This window comes from Rhipicephalus microplus, chromosome 9 (genome assembly GCF_043290135.1).
Source record: "Rhipicephalus microplus isolate Deutch F79 chromosome 9, USDA_Rmic, whole genome shotgun sequence".
NCBI lineage: Eukaryota > Metazoa > Arthropoda > Arachnida > Ixodida > Ixodidae > Rhipicephalus > Rhipicephalus microplus.
The window spans coordinates 46,265,055-46,276,763 of record NC_134708.1 but is presented as its reverse complement, the minus strand read 5'-3'; the positions used below and the strand labels follow the sequence as shown (position 1 = coordinate 46,276,763).

Sequence of the window (11,709 nt, the reverse complement as noted above, 5' to 3'; positions counted from 1 at the left end):
AACAGACAGTAATGCCAAGGAATGTACATATATATATATATATATATATATATATATATATATATATATATATATATTTATATATATATATATATAAGGGAAAGAAGTGTATACCTAAGGGCTCGTTTTTCCGTGTTTTAACACAATATTATTGAGATTTAACAGACAGTAATGCCAAGGAATGTACAGGGGAAGTTATTAGAACCAATGGAATGTAAATAAGAAGAAAGAAAAGTGGATGAAAAAATTACCAACTGTGAGCAGGAATCGAACCTACGACCTTCGAATTACGCGTTCGATGCTCTAACCACTGAGCTATCACAGCGGCCCTCCCTCCATCCACTTTTTTGGGTTTATCAGACAGTAATGCCAAGGAATGTGAATTTAGAAGTAGGAGCGACAGTCAGCGCCATCTATAAGCCAAACAACGAGTGTGAAAACATTCTTATGCGCATGTTTGGCGTCACGTAGCACGTGAACTTATTATGAGTGGGCAGCTGATTAATTGTCCCTCTTATACAACCTAAACACACCAAGTCTGCCAGTACGAGACCCTCGTTCAATGAAATAAGGGAAAGAAGTGTATACCTAAGGGCTCGTTTTTCCGTGTTTTAACACAATATTATTGAGATATAACAGACAGTAATGCCAAGGAATGTACAGAGGAAGTTATTAAAATCAATGGAATATAAATAAGAAGAAAGAAAAGTGGATGAAAAAATTACCAACTGTGAGCGTAAAGTTTTTCAGTCTCACGAGATTTTTCCCAAGCGTTACTGGATTTTGATTTTTTGGCTGACCGAAATTGTCTTTTCTTTTTGTTGCTAAGTCGTTTCAAAGTATTATTGTACCATGGCGAAGTAGGCCGTTCTGTGATGGTAACTGTGGGGATGTACATGTTTATTAATTGCTGCATTTTGTTTTTGAAGAGCTCCCAGTTCTCGTCAACAGAACGTTTGGAAAAATCCACGAGGAACCAATCGGAAAAGGAAGCTAGTTCATCATTCATTCCTTGATAATTTGCTTTGTTGTATAGGGTTATCGTCTTTTTTACTTTTTTTGGATTGGGCAAGTTGCATTGAAAAGTGGCATGAATGACGGCATGATCACTGAAGTTGCTCGGACTAGAAACGGACGAAACTTTATCTGGTTGGGTCGTGAGAAATAAACCCAGTAAGCTTGATGAATTAAAAGTCGTTCGCGTAGGAAAGCTAATCATTTGAGATAAGTTGAAAGTAAGGCCAGTATCTATGAAGTCACTTTCAGTGTTCGGTTTCGACATTGCTAATGCTAGATCAGACCAAGTTATCGCCGGGAAGTTAAAATCACCAAGGAGGAGAATAGGGGCGTTATCCGACGCTGACGTTAATAGTTGTAGAGCATCATGAAGCTCACCAACGAAAGAAGGATCGGAATCAGGGGGGCGATAGCAGATGCCTATGACAACGGGTGGAACGGCAGCTTTGCAGTGAATAAAGACTACTTCAAGACTCGAAGGAATGTCGACAGCGCAGCATTGTAAACTGTGGTGAGCGGCGATTAGCACTCCACCACCCCGCTTGTTTTTGCGATCGCAACGGAAAATATCGAAGTTGTTGAACAGAGGAAGCAATTCAGAGTCCAAGATAGATGCATTAAGCCACGTTTCGGTTAGGAGAACTAAGCTACAGTCACTTGCTTGAATTAGGCTGTGCAAGGCATCGAGTTTGGGCAGTAGACTCCTAATATTAGTATAGATGAGCGAAATAAGGTTTACATTAGACTCGGTACGGACTTTAGCAGATAGCTACGGGGCACGTGGGACTACCGTTTGCGTAGTGGGATCAAGAATGTAGGTGACCTTATCGATGGTTAATTTTCGGTATGCAAGTTTATAGGGTTGGGACTGGGCTTTGCCAAACGCAATCAGCTGCTTGTGTATCAAGCGGGTGTTAGGCGAGTAATCTTGCGAAATGCTATACGTGGTATTTTTCAGCTTATTTGCGTTAGAAAGAATACGGTCTTTATCTTTGAAATGCGTGAACTTCACAATGATCGGTCTATTTTTGTTAGAATGGAAAGATCCCAGTCGATGTGCGCGGTCAATATCACGTGGGTTGAGCGTTACTTTGAGCGTATTTTTGCAGAGATTTATGATTAGTTCCTCGGACTGGGCCCAGGTTTCGCGATCCGAATCAGTGTGTCCATAAAATATGAGATTGTTTCGCCGGGCGTGATCGTTTGAATCGTCAAGACTGCAGGTTAGTTGCGATATTTGTTCAGAATTTTTGACAGTAATTGAGCGAATGACCTCAAAGTCTGCCTGAAGTGTGCCTACGGCGGTACATTCTTGTTCTATTTTAGCAAGCCGTTGATTAATATCGTCAAACGTTTCAACATTCTGGGACAGTGTAGTTTGCATGGCTTTCATTTCTTTCATAAGGTTGTCTTGGTTTAATCTAATTTCATCGAGTGCTGCCAAGATATCACCAGGAATTTCGCTGGAAGCGGAACGTGTAGTAGGACCTGGATTTTCTTCTATATCGCCGGAAAGAAGTAGCAAATTTAGAAAACAGTAGCAGTATTGACACAAGGCAGCAATACAATACCGTGGGCTCGGCAACACTATCAATGCATAGTACCGTGTTGGTTTGACGAATATGGAGTAACGGTTAGTTACCTGCACGAAAAACAGGCGTCGCAGGTAAGCGTCCGCCATCCTTGACGTGTTGCCGAGCCCACTGGTCATCATATGTGATGATACCAAACCGAATCCTACACTCAAACCTCAATAAAACGAATACAGATATAACGAAATATCAGTTGTAGGGAAGTGAATGAAAAATAGTCTTGCAGTCAATACAGTATCAGAAGAAAATTTGCCCCGTATCTGCATGTTCGGACAAAGAAGGTGGCTTTGCTGTTTTGCCTTCCCTTTTGTTTAAAGACAAAGCCACCATGGCTATAAACTCTGTTTTTAAACCCAGCCACTCTTCTATAGCAAAAGCTAAATTAAAAGCGAAAGGCTTTGCAACTCTCTCGGCCTAGATAAAGTGTCAAAATCAGTCGACAAATCAAAGTAGCTAAGTCTTGACATCTTTTTTACTGCTAAGACGCACAAGATTGACTGCCCATGCACTGCGGGTAATAGTTTCTGAAAACGGGACCTGGCAAAAACAGGTCGCCTTGTTTTTACAAGAATAGCTTAACCTTTTAACTATTGACGATCCTTTTCTGGGCGGTTATTAAGTTTTTAAGGTCTAATGACAAAAGACTGAAGGCTTTCTCGATAGACGTGAAAGGTCTATATTATTCACTTCCACATAACGCACTGCTCCAGTGCTTAGAAAAATGCATTTATTCGTTTGGATCGATAAACTTCCAGAATGCGTCAGGTATGCCAGTTCATGGTTTTCTGGAATTGCTTTCATTTTATTTAAAGTCAACGGTTGCGTCTTGGAATGAGCAACATTTAATTCAAAAAAGCGGCGTTTGCATAGGTTCCTGTTTGGCACCAGTCCTGAGTGACATCTTTCTCGCGCATAAGGATCGCCACACTCAAAAAGATCTCGACTTGTCTCTCGTTGTGAAGGTCTGTAGGTTTGCTGATGATTTCATTGTATTTATTGATTGTTTGGATACTGTTTTTGGAGTTGTTGTCCTTAGTCTTGTAGATTTGTTTGAGAAGCACTTGTAACCTCTTGAACTTACTCATGAGTTACCGTATGGAAATTCGATTAGGTTCTTAGACCTAACACTCTGTCCTAGAAGTAATCATTTACTTCTAGGACAGAGTGTTACTTCTAGGACAGAGTGAAAAGTGGTAAACCCCTTTTACCTTTCCACTCAGCTCATTCAAAATTGGTGGAAAGGGGTATCATTAAAGGTTGCCTGGTAAACGCTCTCAAGAGGTTATGCCTGCACTTGATGCAATGCAGTTTCAAAGCACAGGTAGAGCGCCTCTTAAGCACTGTTTACTCGAGCGCCCTGATTTCTGCTGTTGCGGAAAAACTTTTGAAGCAAATTAAAAATGAAGGAGGGTGATCTCAGCCTCAAAGCGCGTCTGTTCCCATGAAATGTGTTGCAGTTCCTTATCTGCATAACGTGTCGCATCGGCTGAAAAAAATCGGTAAACGCGCTGGGGTCACTGTTGTTTTTTACGCCCCAGAAAAGCTCGCAAAGCTTTGTAAGCTGGTGAATAATCCAGCTGCTATTAGAGGAAGATGCACTGTGAAACACAGAACGCGCTTTGTACCTTGTGTTATTGGTGTACATCTCCTTTCGCTTTTGTGCGGAATGGTATACATAGAGCAAACCGGAAAGTACCTTAATGACCGTTTAAGAGAGCACAATAACTATGTACACAACGTAGTTCAAGGACACCTCGGAATCCACTGCCGAGACTGCGGCTGCGTGCCAGTTTTTGAGCATTGCAAGGTATTAAGCAAGCACAACTCGCAGGCCACGCGTGAGATAATTTAAGCTCATCAAATAAACAAGTTTGACGGTAAATATGTAAGTTGTTCATTGCTTGCGTTGTTACAAAAAGAGATTGCGTATCTCGATCTTTTTTAAGTTACATATGTATTTGTTTTCAGCCCATTCAACAAGAGACAAGAGTTTTGCTGACATTGTATCGCAGTGGTTGTTCCTGCACCCTTCTACGCATGCCCTATTTTCTCATTATTCGCCTATATATTATTACGAGGCAGTGGGCATGGCTCTACCGTCGTGGACAACAGTTCGATGAAAAAGAAGTGGACTCGCCGCGCGAGAGACTGGCAGCTCTGAAGCGTCACTTTGGCATGTAAATATAGGAAATACGCTCATTCCTCTCTTCCGTGTGTTTGCGAGCCCCGTAACAAATTGGTGGGAGTGCTGGGTAACGAAGCGCCATACAACGGAGCTCCGCAGTGGTCGTCAAATCGGAGTTTCCGTGATGGAACACGGGACTGATCCCACGGCCACCTCTCCATCGGCTTCGGCGACGCCCGCACCATCCACGGCAACGCCTCCACTGGCCCCACCCCCACCCACGTACGTGCTGACGCATCCGAAGCATCCTGGAACGTTCTGCGGTACGGACCAAGTTGATGTCGACGACTGGATAGCCGACTACGAACGCACCAGTGCTCTCAACCGGTATGATCCGACTCTTATGCTGGCCAATGTGCTGTTTTACCTGAAAGGCACGGCCAAAGTCTGGTACGAGAACCATGAGGAGGAGATCGGCAGTTGGGACACCTTCAAGGAAAAGCTTCGCGACTTATTTGGGAAGCCCATCGGTCGAAAGGCGGCTGCAAAGAAGGAGTTGTCTATACGTGCTCAGACGTCCACAGAGCCGTATATCTCATATATACAGGACGTGCTGGCTCTATGTCGTAAAGTTGACAACGACATGTCGGAGTCTGACAAGGTTGGCCACGTCCTCAAGGGCATAGCGGACGACGCGTTCAACCTGCTAATGTGCCGGAACTGTGCGACCGTCGACGAAATTATTGAGGAATGCCGGCGTTTTGAACTGGCCAAAAGCAGGCGGATTTCAAGATCATTTACTCGACTGCCGAACACCGCAGCGACGTCCTCCTGCGAAGATGGACTGTCCTCCCATCGGCAGTCTTCACCAGCGTCTGAAATTACGCGAATTGTCCGGCGGGAAATCGAAGCAATTACACCTACTCTTCCCGCCAACGGCCACGTCGATTTGCAAGTACCTCAGGTTTGCTTGGTACAGTCGATTGTGCGGGAAGAACTGAGCAATTTGGGCTTCGATGTCTGCGCCGTTGCTCAGTCTCGACCAATTGGCTTCCGTTCAAGGTCGCCGCCTCGCCCCAGGTCACCACCCCAAGAAAGGTCTTATCCACGCTCTCGCAATCCGGCCGAATGGAGAACTGCGGATGATCGGCCGATCTGCTTTAACTGCCGCCGCATAGGTCACGTCGCACGGTATTGCCACAACCATTGGTCTTCGTCCCGAAACCAGTATAACACTGCTCGCCGCACCGATAGCTACCGTCGTTTCCAACCTCCTGAGCCGATCGCCGACAACTACCGCCGGCCTCTGCCCGTCGATTCCTACGCCTGCGATGCCCCTGATACGCAGCACAGCCGCTCACCGTCGCCTCGACGTCACCAGTCTCGTTCGCCGCCAGGACGTCGCCCGTCGTCCCCTTCTCCTCTACGACGACGCCCGACCTCCCCGCTCAATTCTCACCAGGGAAACTAAGCGGTGCAGCTCTTGGAGGTGAAGCTGCATCCTCGGTACCGACCTCAAATCCTCTCCTTGTACTGCCGACACGACGAAATTTGATCGACGTCGACGTTGACGGCCTGACTGTTTCTGCACTTGTTGACACTGGGGCGCATATTTCTGTGATGAGTGCCCGACTTCGTCGCCGCCTGAAGAAAGTGCTCACACCGGCTGCCCCTGGCGTTATTCGTGTCGCCGACGGAAGAAGTCTTGCCATCACAGGAATGTGCACAGCACGCATCACTATCGCCGATCACCCCACATCTGTTCTCTTTGCAGTTATTGAGCAGTGCCCAAATGACCTAATTCTTGGTTTAGATTTCTTGTCCACCCATGCTGCTCTCATCGACTGTGCAACCGGCGTTCTTCAACTTGAACTGCCTCGACTTGGACCTGTGCCGTCCTCACCGTCACACCGCTTGTGCGCTGTTGATTATGTTCGGCTGTCACCGCAAGCCACCACGTGTGTTGCCTTAACGATATCACCAGCTCTTCCTGACGGTGACTACATAGTGTCTCCATTGGTGGATGTGCTCTTGGCTCGAAGTGTTGCTGTGCCGCATACAATCGTGACTATTGTGGACAACTACGTTCAGCTTCCGCTCCTTAACTTCAGTAGTTCGACCCAAGTTCTCCCGCAAGGCATTTCGTTAGCCCACGTTTCCCCACTTGATGCATGTAGCATCGTGGCATTGGACCCTGAAGACTGTTCGTCCCCTACTGCAGCCAGCCGAGCAAACGCACCTAGCGACGAAATCACGATGATGATCGCCCCTGATCTTCTGCCCTGTCAGTTGGCGCAACTTCACCACGTTCTGACTACCTACCGAGATATTTTCGACTTCGATGACCGCCCTTTAGGGCAAACGTCCTTCGTGCGTCATCAAATACATACCGGCGATGCTAATCCTGTTAGACGGCGACCGTATCGTGTTTCCCAGTCCGAACGCCAGGTCATACAACGAGAAGTCGAGAAAATGCTCTCCAAAGGAGTCATAGAGGCCTCTTCAAGTCCATGGGCGTCACCTGTTGTTTTAGTGAAAAAGAAGGATGGCAGCTGGAGATTTTGCGTTGACTACCGTGCCTTGAACAAGATAACCCGCAAAGACGTATATCCGCTGCCACGAATCGACGACGCCCTTGATTGCCTTCATGGCGCGCGATACTTCTCATCTATTGATCTGCGTTCGGGCTACTGGCAAATTTCTGTCGACGACTTAGACCGAGAAAAGACTGCCTTCATCACACCGGACGGCCTTTATCAGTTCAAGGTTATGCCTTTTGGGCTGTGCAACGCCCCGGCAACGTTCGAACGCATGATGGACTCTCTTCTTCGTGGTTATAAATGGTCCATCTGTCTTTGCTACCTCGACGATGTGATTGTTTTTTCCCCAACATTTGAAACTCACTTAACTCGTTTGTCGACCATTTTAGCCGTTTTTCGTCGAGCAGGACTCCAGCTGAACTCGAAAAAGTGCAATTTCGGCCGACAACAAATCACGATCCTTGGTCATCTTGTAAGTGCTGCTGGCGTCCGACCTGACCCTGACAAGATTAGCGCTGTCAAGAATTTCCCTCTGCCTTCTTCAACCAAAGATGTTCGGAGTTTTGTGGGCTTATGCTCGTACTTCCGCCGCTTTATACGCGATTTCGCTACAATTGCACGACCACTAACTGATCTTCTCAAAAAGAACGTGCCCTTCTCGTGGGGCCAAGACCAAGCAGCTGCGTTTTCCACGCTGATCGACCTGCTCATTTCACCACCAATACTGGCTCACTTTGACCCGTCTGCGACGACTGAAGTACGCACAGACGCCAGTGCTCACGGAATCGGCGCCGTCCTCGCTCAACACCAGGGAGGCCAAACGCGTGTTATTGCGTATGCCAGCCGCCTTCTCTCCACATCTGAGCGAAACTATTCGATAACAGAGCGCGAGTGTCTTGCGTTGGTCTGGGCTGTAGCGAAATTTCGCCCCTACTTGTATGGCCGCGAGTTTTCAGTTATTACGGACCACCACGCTCTGTGTTGGCTGTCGTCGCTCAAGGACCCAACTGGTCGCCTAGGTCGCTGGGCTCTACGTCTCCAGGAGTATAACTTCGACGTAATTTATAAGTCGGGCAGGTTGCACCAAGATGCTGATTGTCTCTCGCGTTATCCGGTGGACCCTGCTAGCCTCGCTGTCCATGAAGGCGATTCTTGTGTGCTCGCCATATCTGATTTGCACGACATCGGCACAGAGCAGCGCCGGGACGCAACCCTCAAGAAGGTCATTCAGCGAGTATCTTCAGGACATTCCGACCCTTCTCTCCGTCAATATGTCCTTCGCAACGACATTCTGTATCGTCGCAACATGAAGTCTGATGGCCCGGAATATTTGTTAGTTATTCCCCAACACATGCGTGCCACTATTCTTCAACATCTGCATGACGCACCGACGGCGGGACACCTGGGTTTTTCACGCACCTATCACCGCGTGCGGCAACGGTTCTTTTGGCCTGGCATGTATAAATTTGTGCGCCGTTATGTCGCTGCTTGCGAGCGCTGCCAGCGTCGGAAACGTCCTGCTCTCCGTCCGGCTGGCCTGCTCCAACCTATCGACATTCCCCCGGAACCATTCTTCCGCATCGGCCTCGACTTGCTCGGACCTTTCCCGACGTCCGTGTCAGGCAACAAGTGGATCGCTGTCGCAACCGACTATGCGACCAGATACGCGATAACTCGTGCATTGCCAACTAGCTGCGCTACAGACGTCGCAGACTTTCTCCTAAATGACGTCATTCTGCGGCATGGAGCTCCGCGCCAGCTTTTGACGGATCGGGGCCGCTGCTTCCTCGCAAAAGTTATCGACGAAATCCTCCGGAGCTGCTCTACCGAACATCACCTTACTACTGCCTACCATCCCCAGACTAACGGTCTCACGGAGCGTCTCAACCGAACTCTTACAGACATGTTGTCTATGTACGTCTCTGCTGACCACCGTGACTGGGACGCAATGCTCCCCTACGTTACATTTGCATATAATTCGTCAAGACATGACACCGCCGGCTACTCTCCATTCTTTCTTTTGTACGGCTGCAACCCTGCGTTGCCATTCGACACACTCCTTCCTTCTGCTACTATCCAACCAACGGTGTATGCGCAGGACGCTGCTTCTCGAGCCCGCGTCGCTCGCCAAATCGCGCACACTCGGCTCAGTGCTTCTCAGGCCGCACAAAAAGTCCGCTACGATGACTCGCACCGCGACGTTGACTACCCTGATGACTCTCTTGTCCTACTCTGGACGCCGTATCGACGTGAAGGTTTGTGCGAGAAGCTCCTCCCACGATACACAGGACCCTACAAAGTTCTCCGCAAGGTCACCGACGTCGACTACCTCATCACTCCCGTTCAACCGCACTCATCCTCTGCTACACCATCTACTGATGTTGTTCATGTGTCGCGCCTAAAGCCCTACTATACTGCCAGTCCTGATTGACTTAGGGGCGCCGTGACGGCGCTTTGTTCGCCGGGGGTGATATTACGAGGCAGTGGGCATGGCTCTACCGTCGTGGACAACAGTTCGATGAAAAAGAAGTGGACTCGCCGCGCGAGAGACTGGCAGCTCTGAAGCGTCACTTTGGCATGTAAATATAGGAAATACGCTCATTCCTCTCTTCCGTGTGTTTGCGAGCCCCGTAACAATATGTACACCACTCCGATATGAGATCTTTGTTGAAAGTCAGTGCTCTTTTCTGTCCTTGTTTTTTCGCTTCCCTAGTTACGAAGTAACTACTTCTAGGTTGAACTGTTCATGCATTCAGTTATGTTTTACCAACTTGCCCAAGCTTCCACGCTTCATGGGGTCAACCGTTCCAAAGTACGTCCAATGCTGTTGGGATTGGACAAACAGACAGACTAAAACTTTTGCGTCGAAGGTCCCCAAGAAAGACTATCGCCTTTAAAATAACCTACATATTTTCGGATTTAAAAGACATATTTTCTTGTCAAATGCAACTTTGTTATAAAGCATTCGTGGCGTGCGCAGCGAAACCCTCCTTAGGAGCAGCCTGACAATAGAGCGACACGGGCGACGAACGATAGTCCTCGCTGGAGGCCAGTCTGGCTATTATGAGTGCCCCGCAAACGTGCTGTGACGTTGACAACACTTGATAGACCTCTGAAACGTCCCGAGATGATCACCGGTCTACGTCAAACTACAGAAAATGTCGATTGCACCAGAATTCCCGGGTGAGCACGCTGTCTTCGAAACCAAATTGAAATATGTCATAGGCAACGCTCAACACTAATAATTGGTCTGGATCGAGTGCCCCCGCACGCAGGGCTCTCAAACAACCGCATGTCTAGAGTTTCAAAAAATGGAGTCGGCGGTTCCTTTCAGTTCAGCGATGCAAACACAGACACGCGCTCACAACACAGTGGCTTATATGTTTACTTTGTTGTAGACAGTACAGATTATTTTATTAAAGTTTTACGACAGTGAGGGCCCTGTCGTCATCACGGGTGAACACTACGCCGAGGCGGAAAAACTTTGCTGCACCTAAGGTTAAAATTAACTAAGCAGTGAAGAAAATTTTTGATAATTGGTCGATCGTTCTCTGTATTTTAAGAGCTGTATGACGCCATAAATTGATGCACCCACATTTTAGTAATCTCAGAAAACTCACTTTATTTGACAAAATACAAAGTGCAAGGCACCACGCGAGGTGAAACCGAAACTAAGCTCATTGAGCACGCAGGAAATTCGTCAGCTCATTTACGTCAGGCCGCAAGCTCTTTGCACTTCTTTCGAGTTGGAGAAAAAGCCCCGTCAGAGGCGCACACTAAACACAGTAAATAAGCTTCAACTCTCACAAGCAAACGAAGCTTCGGGAGGCTTACAAGAACAAGAAACAGTTGATTGGTTGATTGATTTATTTATATTTATTGATTAAAACTTTATTTTGGTCCCGAGAAGACGCAGGCGAGACCCCACGCCACCCTGCTAATCCCACGTAGGGACCGTCAAGCCGAGCTTGGCGGCCCGTTAGAAGCACTGTTATTAATATTTTTTTTACATCTGCAACTCATGACGCGATGCGCTCGTTAGAATGCCCGTTTAGTTCTGGGCAGAATTACAGGAACAGACTTCGCGTAACTGTAAATGCCTAAAACGAAAAAAAAAAGTTTACAAAGAAATGACAAACAATTGGCTGAACGCACTATTTTGTCTGAGAACGTATGCAAACACTCGCTTGCCATGTACATTCGATAAGTAAACAAGTCTATTGGTTCTTGAAAAATGAAATGCACGAAAAGTTTGTCCGTGCGTCTAATCCGAATTCGAAACCGAACCTAATTGTGATGCGAATAGAGTGCCACTAAATGACGCTCAATGCGCGTTTTTTTTTTCAAAAAGTTTATGTTTTTTTTTTGTTTGTGATGTGGTGGTCCAACGCCTCCTAGATTTCTTGTGCCTGCCGAATGAGCGCGAAATGCCGGT

The 11,709-nt window shown here is 47.3% G+C and overlaps 1 non-coding gene across 1 annotated transcript; it reads right to left on the bottom strand.

The window, feature by feature from the left end:
- Positions 1–252: 252 nt before the first annotated feature.
- TRNAT-CGU (transfer RNA threonine (anticodon CGU)) lies at positions 253–325 on the bottom strand. Its single transcript has one exon. It is a non-coding gene; the product is annotated as a tRNA-Thr (tRNA).
- Positions 326–11,709: the final 11,384 nt, after the last annotated feature.